At 39.6% G+C, this 11,023-nt stretch overlaps 2 non-coding genes and 1 pseudogene across 2 annotated transcripts; all 3 read left to right on the top strand.

Moving 5' to 3' along the window:
- The first annotated feature begins 504 nt into the window (after positions 1-504).
- On the top strand, positions 505-576 carry TRNAP-CGG. The gene has a single exon. It is a non-coding gene; the product is annotated as a tRNA-Pro (tRNA).
- Positions 577-2,385: 1,809 nt separating this feature from the next.
- On the top strand, positions 2,386-3,904 carry LOC101010690 (annotated as a pseudogene).
- A 6,561-nt stretch (positions 3,905-10,465) lies between these two features.
- On the top strand, positions 10,466-10,547 carry TRNAS-GCU. The gene has a single exon. It is a non-coding gene; the product is annotated as a tRNA-Ser (tRNA).
- The last annotated feature ends 476 nt before the right edge of the window (positions 10,548-11,023 follow it).

The following is an 11,023-nucleotide window of genomic DNA, read 5'->3' as shown; positions in this document are numbered from 1 at the left end:
TTAAGAAATCTCTTATAAGTAGAATTTTGCTGAGATTAGGAATATTCTTTCTGAAAAATTTCTGGTAGCGAAAATATTCCTTGTTAGAGCAAATAATCTAGAAGTCCCTCAGTAACAGTAATATCCAACTTTCAAAAAGGGTGCAAGTGAGATAAGGAAACTTGAAAACTCAAATTTTTCTAACATATTTTAATTGAAAGCTAAAAATGGGAAAAAATGAGTTAAATTACTTAGAGTAGTATAGCAAAGTAGAATAAAGGAGAAATGTTTCTACAGGTTACAAGTTTTAATTTGTAATTAAAGCTACCAGCTTGTACGGTAGTTTGGTATGGTAATTTAAGCTACCAGCAGACCATCCACAGAAATAGCCTTTCCAACCCTTTCATTTATGTAAATGATTGATGGAGTGATAAATATTATTTGGTAACAAATCCTTTGAAGAATAAAAATAAATAATTTGGGAATAAATCCTACAGTAAATATGGGAAAAAGCCACTTCTAAGTGGCTCGTTGGTCTAGGGGTATGATTCTCGCTTCGGGTGCGAGAGGTCCCGGGTTCAAATCCCGGACGAGCCCACTTCATTTTCGCCCAATAAGCTTTAAGGATTTTTAAAGTATTTCCCCCAAATATTCATACCCAAAAATATGTACTTTCACCACATGAACAGTAGAATTGTCTTCGAAGCAGGCAAGTACTGAATTCCGGACCTCCTCTAAGGGCAGACACCGGAATGTTGATGCGGCTGCAGCGGCGCTCTCCCACCTCTGTCCATCTCTTCTCAAACCCCGAAAGAAATGCCGTGGGCAGCTCGTGCGCGCTTGCGTGTGCGTGTTTGGCCGAGTGCTGGAGGGGAAACGTGAGCTGCAGTTAACCGATTATCTTCCTCTTATAGGAAGGAGAATTTTAATTTCCACTTTTAACTCCAGCTTCGGTCATCACTCTCTGACTCCTAGTGTTTACTACTCCCGCCACACTGGAAAGTAAGTCTCCCCAAGTGCTGCTGGTGCCGCCGCTCCCACTGCAGTCGACTGTTAAGGTGTCACACTCCTGCCTCTCCTGCTTTCCCGGGTCAGAGTTCATTCCTTTATTCCTTCAACGGATGCATAGCCAATGAGCACGGCATGTCACCTTCAGTGCCGAAAGCTATGGAGGCAGTGATGGAAAAACATGGTTTCATTTCTACAGAACTTAATATTACAAGTACTTAATTATTTACCATGATGACGCGTTTTGAGAAAGTATGGAATTCCCATGGAAGTATATAGCACCAGGGCTGACTGTTGACTCTTCGGAATATTGCTAGCCCAGGTTCGTCTAACTGGAGAGAGAGACCACGAGGAGCGGTCATTAAGGCTGGAATCTCAAAGTTTTTCTCAATCCATGTTCTGGAAATTTGCGGGTACTTTGTTGAAAACGCTCAGGAGAATTGATTAACACTGGAATTCGAAAGAGGAAAAAAATGGAGAGGAAGATATCAATCCAGTTATTTTGCTCATGCTGTCTAAATTAAAATATTTCCTCAGAATAGCTGTTTGGTTTGCTTTTGTGGCCAAGACTGAAAGTGAACACCACTCCCGACCCCAGTTTCGTTCTAGCTTCATGGACCTCACGGAGACTCAACTTGCCCTGCTCATCTTGGGATTCTGAAAGTGTGGATCTTTTTACCTTTCCTTTTTCTGACCAATTTTATGGGCCATTGAGTATGAAGATGCAGATCCTTATTCATAGGTGGGGTGTAATATATTGTCTCTTTTTATAAATAAATTTATTTATTTATAAAATTTATTATTTATAATAAAAATTATTTATAAAATGTATAATTTATTTGTAAATTAATGTGTATAATTTATTTGTAATTTAATTTTATAACTTGGAATAGTGTTACTTATTAAGTTTGAAATTCAAAAGGAACTTCCTCTGACCTCTGTTCATTAAGAATTTTCTCTGAATTCAGAAAGTCAGTTTGATGTCATCTAGGCAGAAAAGATTGAATGACCCTTCTTTACAAGGAATTTTACTATCCTAAGAGGGGTAAGTTGGACATTTTGACATGTAAGAGTCTGATAGTAAATGACACAGGCAGGCCATTCTAAAATGGTTCCCAGAGTCAATAAATTGGACTAATGGTCTTAGTTTCCAGCTATTTTCAGGGCTTAATTATAATTATGGACCAGCAATCAAAGATCACTAGGCATCATTAGACACTGAAGTTAGTGTCTAATCTGAGAAACAGGGATTTTTAAAAAGCTTTTTTTAGAAAGGGAGAGAAAGAATGCTGTACAAAAGGATAACTCTATGGAAGTCTCTTGAAATTAAAATTATGAGAGTAGAAAGAAAAACTTAGAACAATTGATATAAAACCTGAAGGGCATCTCCAAAATGTGGAGTAAAAATATAAAGGGAAACTCCAGCAACTGTGATCTTGATATATACTCAGATGAGTTGAAAACCCATGTCCACACAAAAACCTGCACATCAATGTTTATAGCAGTTTTATTTGGATTTGCGAAAACATAAACAATCAAGATGTACTTCTGTAGGTGAACGGATATATTTAATGCAAAGTGTGGCACAATGGATGGACTATTATTTCATGATAAAAAGAAAAGAGCAGCCCAAGTCGGGAACATGGCCGTAAGGTCGCTGTGGGCGGGCCGGCTGCGGGTGCAGCGCCTACTGGCCTCGACTGCCGCGTGGGAGAGCAAGGGATGGCCACTTCCATTCAGCACTGCCACCCAAAGAACTGCTGGTGAGGACTGCCGTTCTGAGGACCCTCCTGAGGAGCTTGGGCCCTCTCTTTTTTTTTTTTTTTTTTGAGACGGAGTCTCGCTCTGCTGCCCAGGCTGGAGTGCAGTGGCCGGATCTCAGCTCACTGCAAGCTCCGCCTCCCGGGTTCACGCCATTCTCCTGTCTCAGCCTCCCGAGTAGTTGGGACTACAGGCGCCCGCCACCGCGCCCGGCTAGTTTTTTGTATTTTTAGTAGAGATGGGGTTTCACCGTGTTAGCCAGGATGGTCTCGATCTCCTGACCTCGTGATCCGCCCGTCTCGGCCTCCCAAAGTGCTGGGATTACAGGCTTGAGCCACCGCGCCCGGCCAGCCCTCTCTTGCTGAACGAACCTTAAGGGTAAAAGCTATTAAACTGGAGAAAGAAGTCTAGGATTTAACATTGAGATACCAGAGAGCTGTAGCTGATTGTGAAAACATAAGGAGGCGAACCCAGAGATGTGTGGAAGACGCCAAGATATTTGGAATTCAGAGTTTCTGTAAGGACTTGGTGGAGGTGGCTGACATTTTGGAGAAGACTACAGAGTGCATTTCTGAAGAATCAGAGCCTGAGAACCAAAAGCTCACTCTGGAGAAGGTCTTCCGAGGGCTGTTGCTTTTAGAAGCAAAGCTGAAAAGTGTGTTTGCCAAGCATGGCCTGGAGAAGCTGATACCCATTGGTGACAAATATGACCCCCGTGAGCATGAACTCATCTGTCATGTGCCAGCTGGTGTTGGGGTGCAGCCTGGCACCATGGCATTAGTAAGACAAGATTGCTACAAACTTCATGTCCGCACCATTAGGCTTGCCCGAGTGGAAGTGGCAGTGGAGTCTCAGAGAAGACTGTGAAGAGGCCATCAGGAGCTGGATGTTCTCCCAGAGCGCAGTCACCTATGTTTCTTTTATTTATTAAACTAGGTTTGTATTGTACATGAGGTACTTCATGTGATATATTTTGGATTTAGTCATATTGGCTTTATTTCTAAGATATTCTATTGATTTAATGTGACCTGTTTGGTCTCATCAGAAGTCTTACTATTGGGCATTTGAACAGTGTGACAAGTGTTCCGATGGCCTTTATCAAAACATGTTTAGGAAAATTGGTACTGTGATAAATTTGAATCCAAAATCCTTTTAACTAGGTGTTTTCAACTATGTGTTTCTTCCTAGCGGTCCCTATAATAGGAATTGTATAGTATTGTGTATTTTGTGGGAAAAGGAGATGGTGGGGATTGGTTCAACATTTGGGTATGTAGAGGATAAAGCTTCATGGTTGTATAAATTTAGATCATTTGGATTGATTTTTATACACATAGATTTTCAGGACTTTACCTTTTGTTTTGTTTTTTCCTTTTAGCCATCTTTTGTTCTTGTAATCCCAGCTAGATAGGCTTTATGCTCACATCATTGTCCCATACCCCACCCCTTTCTCATCCCCATTTGCAGGGGCTAAAGGTCTAGGTGAGACTTGGAAGGCAAGGAACATTGAAATTTGAGATACCCAGGACCCTTTCAAGCAAGAATGGCCAAAAAGCCTTGTGCTCTCTTTGCTCTGAGTTATCTTCAAATTATTTTCAGCCTCCCTGTCATATAATCATTTCAGGCAAATTGAGGCAGCACTAACAGCTAATGACCCAGATGGCTCTATTTGGGTAATTTACCTACAACTTAACTCCACCAGCCCTTATTCCACTTCCCCTTTGTCAGTTTTGCCTTATAATCCTTTACTAAATGATGGGAGATGGTGATCAGTACAAAAGTGTTAGGTTCCCATGATTTCTCATTTCATTTATTAATAGTTATGCTGAATTTTTTTTTTTTTAAGTTTCCTCCGGCTCTGTTTATGTTATTTTTTGTGATAAGAACACTTAACATAAGTATTCTCTCCTCTTAGCAATTTTTTTTTTTCCTGTGTTGCCCAGGCTGACCTCCAACTCCTGGGCCCAAGCAATCCTGCCTCAGCCTGCCAAGTAGCTAGGACTACAGGCATTCACCACTGCGCCCGCAAAGGTTTTTTTGTTTTTTTGTTTTTTAAGTTGGTACTCACAAATCACTACCTCCGTTATACTGACAAGCTTTATTTCCTATTCTTTGTATCTGTTAAGTCACATTTTTGTAAACATTGAGCTCACCTTTTATATATTAACCTCCTAGAATTAATAGGCCTATGTGGTTTTTCTTCAGTCTTATAGCTGGTGTTCTGTAAAAGAGTTGTCCAATAAATGACTTAATGAATGATATATCAGTCAGATTTTAGGAAGGCAGTCAATTATGGATATTTTAATGTTGGAAGGAGCCTTAATGATCGAATTTCACCCTTTCTGCTTCTGAAGTATGAAAATCTAGTCTTTTTAGGACTAGACACAAGGAAAATAATCTCTGTTGACTAAATTGCAGTGAGAATATGAATAAAGAACAACTAGATATTAATGTCAATTATTTAAGATTAATGGGCATGCAATTAAGTCTCCAGCAGACAATCAGATGTTGTTGGATGTCTAGATTATATAGGTTTAGATTGAAGTTATTACTCATAAATCCATTTTCCACTGGAACTCTATGGCATTCAGGGGAGTGGTGAAAAGTTATCCTCTTATATACATTATAGATAATTCTAAGACAGCACACAAATGTATCAGTAATGCCATCTCCTTGTGGGCCCTACGATCTTCATCGGATTTAGACCCTTAAAAAACAAATATGCACTTCTAAATTGCAATCAAGGCCGGGCGCGGTGGCTCACGCCTGTAATCCCAGCACTTTGGGAGGCCAAGATGGGCGGATCACGAGGTCAGGGGATCGAGACCATCCTGACTAACACGGTGAAATCCCATCTCTACTAAAAATACAAAAATTAGCCGGGCGCGGTGGCGGGCGCCTGTAGTCCCAGCCACACGGGAGGCTGAGGCAGGAGAATGGCGTGAACACGGGAGGCGGAGCTTGCAGTGAGTGGAGATCGCGCCACTGCACTCCAGCCTGGAGACAGAGGGAGACTCCGTCTCAAAAAAAATAAAATAAAATAAATAAAAAGTAAAATAAAATAAAATGCAATCAAAAGACTGGTGGATAAGCTTTTAAAACCAGAACATCTTTTGGCATTCCGCTAAGTGTATATTGTAAATTTAATGAACAATCAAGATTCACAATAGGAAGTTGTCTTTTACCTTCCTTTCTACGAGATTGACACATGGTGACAATAAGAAAATGAGCTGATTGTAATTACTCTGTTTTTTATTGCTAGCTATCATTGCCATTAGCATTAATTACAATTAACAACAATTTTAGATATGGAATGTTATGATTACCTAAAGAGATGTCTGTACCTAACGAGCTCAAGTGATCCTCCCACCTCAGCCTACCAGGTAGCCAGGACTACAGGCAAGTGCACCACCACGCCTGGCTAGTTTTTGTTTGTTTGTTTGTTTGTTTGTTTGTTTTTTACAGGTGGGATCTCACGATATTGCCCAGGCTAGAAGAATTTTCTAATACTCTAATATCTCCCATTTTGGCAAGTAAATTGAGAATAATTTTAGGTTCTTTTATTATTCAGTAGTTTTGCAGACTTAAAAGTATAAATTTAGAATTAGAAGATGAAGCTATAATAGTAAGAATCTCAAGTTGAAGGGCTTTGGGGAGTCTAAGCAGCATATTAGAGCATAGGCTTGAACTTAAATCCCAGCTCAGTCACCTGCGTGACTTTAGGCACCAGTCATTTCACCCTTCTGAGCCTGTTTCTTTATTTGTAAAATGATTATAATAATTCTTTCACAGCGTTGTAAGGATTAAGTGAAATGTGTTAAATGCCTACTACAGTAGGCTCTCAGATATTTATTTTTATTTTTTTATTATGTACATTGTTTTTCCTGCCTTTATGGCTGTCTAAACTTTAGGGAAAAGGGAAGACCGGTTAATGATGAGTAGAAAAACTTGTAAGCTAATCATTTACTGACTTATTTTCCTTCCATTTTCTGGTTTTTTAAAAATTAGCCACACCACAAGAACCCCACATTTTTAGATGGAAAGAGCAAGAAAATTGTGTCAGTGCTCTTAGTTATTTTCATCTTAATGGTATAATGAAAAGACATTGGCTTGTAGATGATGCTAAGGAAGCTTTGGCTCACTCTTACTTGAAGAGGGGATCTTGATGTTTTAGTACTTGGACTGTACAAATGTTTTACTGACTTTTCTTACTGCTATAAAGGAATCAGGCAGTTGGGTATTGATACATTATTTGGTGCTCTCATTCATGGTAAAGGATTTGATAAATAAGTTCTTAAAACACTAAAGCAAAATCAAATGAGCAAAACTAAGGATAAAATGTAATATTCATCAGAACAAGGATCACTGAGAAAAAATATTCAGAAACAACTTTAATAAAACCTGAGTTGAAATAACTGCAAAAAAAAAAAAAAAAAGAAGAAGAAAAAGAAAAGAAAAGAGCTATCAAGACAGGAAAAGACATGGAGGAATCTTAAAAGCATATTGCTAAGTGAAAGAAGTCAATCTGAAAAGGCCACATACTGTATATATGATTCCAACTATACAACATAGTGAAAAACATAAAAATATGCAAACAGCAAAAAAGAGCAGTCATTGCTAGGAGGGTGAAGAGGTGAAGCACAGGGAATGTTTAGAGTGGAGATACTATTATACATGATACAGCAATGATGGACACATGTCATTATACATTTATCAAAGAGGAAAGAGTTACAACATAACCCATAAGAGTTACAACAAGGAGGAATGAACCTAAAATAAACTACAAATTTTAGTTAATATTAATGTATCAATATTGGTTCATCAGTTGTAACAAATGGACCACAATCATATAAAATTTAATAACAAGGGAAGCTATAGGAAGGACAGGAGATATATGGGAACTGTTTGTGCTTTCTCATCAATTTTTCTATAAATAAAAAACTGCCTAAAACGTCTATTAATTTTTTAAAAGTATAAAGAATGTAACCAGGAAAGAGCAGTAAAAACAAAACCAAAAGTAGAGGAAGCATACTGGAGATTTAAAATCCAAGTAAAGGAAGAGAAGGAAGGAAGGAAGGAAGGAAGGGAGGGAGGGAGGGAGGGAGGAGACAGAGGGAGGGAGAGAGAGAAAGAAAAGAAAAAAGAAAGAAAGGAAAAGAAAAGAAAAGAAAAGAAAAAAAAATAGCCAAGTGTGGTAGCACATGCTGTAGTCCCAGCTACTTGGGAGGCTGAGGCAGAGAATCACTTGAACTGAGGAGGTGGAGATTGCAGTGAGCTGAGATTGCTCCACTCCACTCCAGCCTGGGCAACAGAGCAAGACTCTGTCTCAAAAAAAAAAAAAAAAAAAAGGGACAGAGAACACAGAAATCAGAAAACCAGCAACAACAAAAAACAAGCTAATATCCCTAACTGACATACATGATTTAATGATGTAACAGAGTTCCCAAAACAAGGAATAGAAATGGAAACACACTGAAGCATATCTTTCAGACATTGCAGAACATTGAGGACAAGGAAATTATCCTGAAATAGATAAATAAAAGCCAACTGCAAATGTAGACTCTGTAATTAGAATGACTTTGTACTTCTCAAAATGAATACTGGGAGCTAGAAGAAAATAGAGAATTCCCTCAAAATCCTGAAACGAATTTCAAAAGCTTGAAAAATATTTCCCAGACAAACATTCAATCAAGTTGCTGGAGAAGTATTAAAAAGTCTCCATCTACAATAAACTTTTTCTCAGGAAGCTGCTTTACAATGTACTCCACCAAAATGTGAAGGTATATTAAGACAGAAAATACACGAGAAATTGGGAATACAGCACCAGTGGCAGGGAAATAAAATGTATAGTACAATGGTGAAGGAAGACATCAGGATGAAAATCGAATATCAAGTTTAGAAATCACTCAGTTTATTGTTTTGGCAAAGCTTTTATGGTTACTTGTGATTTTTTTCTAAAAATAATGTTCAGGAAACAAAACACGAAAGATAGGTAAATAATATTGCCAAACATAATTATATAAAGGGTGATTACTCATTCAATAAAAATTCTGATATAACTATATTTGAAGGAAAAATTGCTAAGAAGGGTGTCTGTGGAGGTGTTTACGGTGAGGAAGAGAAGTGAATCTTCTATTTGTATCATGGGAAATCAATGGAAAATACTAAGCTTAAAATTAATATGTAGCGTATGTATTAGAGTACAATTTTGTCTTTGTAACAAAGACCCAAAAGAACCATAGCTTAAAAGAAGCAGACATTACTGTGACTGTCTGAGAGTGTAATCAATGCCAGAGTGATGCTTTGGCTTCATGGTGTTGGTTCCAGTCTTCTGTGTCATGGCTCCCTCCTTCCTACAGTGTGCTGGGTTCAATCACTGTTTCATGAAGCCTTCATTCTCAAAAGCAGAAACATGAGGAAGATATAAATAGAGGTTATTTCCTTCTCTTATGGACATAACCTGGAAGCTTTACATACATTTTCTCTCTTATGCCTTTACTTAGAAGTTGGTCACATGATGATGCTGACTCTCAAGGGAAGTCACTGTAATCTTTTCATGGGTGGCAATGAGTTCAGCTAATTTTCCATTTATTGGAAAAAACAGAAATAATGAATGGAGAACTAGCCATCTCTGCAATAGCATGATATTTGGAGATATGCAGGTAAAAACAGCAACACAAAATGCCAAATGGCTGAAAATGCCTCTACTATGAGGAATAAGATAGGAGAGACCACTGTTTCGCATACACATATTTTTTTGAAGTAATTGAGCTTTTAAAACATGTGTAGTTAACTTTGATTAAAAATTTTGTTAATAAAAAAAAAAAAACAGCTTTAAGAACCAAAGTATGGATCAATAATTCAGCCAGGCTAAAGTGAGAAAGGGAAAGAGCATTCCATGAGGGGAAATCGCTTGTTGGAAGAGGAAAACTAGATCTGTCTTGATGCAAAAACCCAAATGGGACCGAGCATGGAAAACAAGAGGTAAGGAAGTGGGTAGAGTTGAGGTTGAAGATTTCAGGCACGTCAATGCAGCAAACACTACAACATAAGGGCTCTTCCGGGGAAAAAGAAAAGGATAATTCTTTATGAATTCACAGAAACAAGCAAAGGTGGTCTTCACTCAAGATGTTAGTGCAATCTAACGTAAAATATCCTCACAGTGAGAGTGTGAAAATACAGCAGGGGTCCATTCCTGCAGGATTTCCCCTGTTCCCTGTTGCTCGACCTGTGATTGATTTGCGTGGGCTTCTCTGAAGAGAAATCGACTCCGGTGTGAACGGTTTTGGGAATCTCCGTCTCCTGCTGGCTCCCAGGTGCGCTGTCCCGACGCGACGAGACGCGGTGAGCCAACAGAAGGGCTGACCGGCTCACCTGCCGCCCCAGGTCGAAGGCAAACCCGGTGCGCCCCGTCGGCCCCGTCACGCCCGCAGCCTGCTCAGGCACCTCCTGCCTCGGGACCAGGAAGCGGAAGAAAGGGAGAGACCCGCCCGGCAACTACGTTACTATCATGTCTCGAACATTTGTGTGAGTCCCATGAAAGTTAAGCCCGTTTTCCCCCCTCGAAGCGTTTCCATTCAGTTCTTGTTCATTCATGTGAAAACGAGCCATTTCCACGTCTCCCAAACGTCTTCGAACCATGTCCTAAGTCTTCTAAGGCCGCCAGTGGGTTCCGATCACAAACTCTGAAATAAAATACTCAGGAAATAGAGTGTATCGAGACGAGGTGGCCGAGTGGTTAAGGCGATGGACTGCTAATCCATTGTGCTCTGCACGCGTGGGTTCGAATCCCACCCTTGTCGGGTGAGGTCTTTTAATACGAGGAAACAATACCCAAGTCCAGCCAACTTTCCTTTAGACTCTCCTGGAATTCGGGACCCTGGCCTTGGAGAGGAAAAAGCAGCTGTCGTAATTCTGTACCATCAGTATTATGATGGTGTTGCTGGGTTTTCTAACTTTAATGGTTGATTCGGTATTGATTGTCAATATGTTCGCGTGATCAGTTTAATGAATATTCTTCTGGTGGGCTTCCTACCTGATGACTGTAAAAATGCCTTAGAGCCTGAGAGAAAGGGGAGAGGGGAATAGAGTAGAGGAAGGTGACAGTCGGGCTAGAGAGAGAGATGAAGCTGCCAAAAAGGGGGAAAAACTCGAGGTGTGGTTACCCCAGCCCCTTCTTTTAGAAATCATTACTACTGTGAGCATTAAAATAAATTCATCAAAAAAAAACCCAGCACGACAAATACACCAAGACAGAAATTCAGTTACTAGATTGTCA

The sequence above is a fragment of the Papio anubis genome, chromosome 6 (genome assembly GCF_008728515.1).
Source record: "Papio anubis isolate 15944 chromosome 6, Panubis1.0, whole genome shotgun sequence".
Classification (NCBI taxonomy): domain Eukaryota; kingdom Metazoa; phylum Chordata; class Mammalia; order Primates; family Cercopithecidae; genus Papio; species Papio anubis.
The sequence above is the reverse complement of the archived record's forward strand: the minus strand, read 5'-3'. Positions and strand labels throughout refer to the sequence as shown.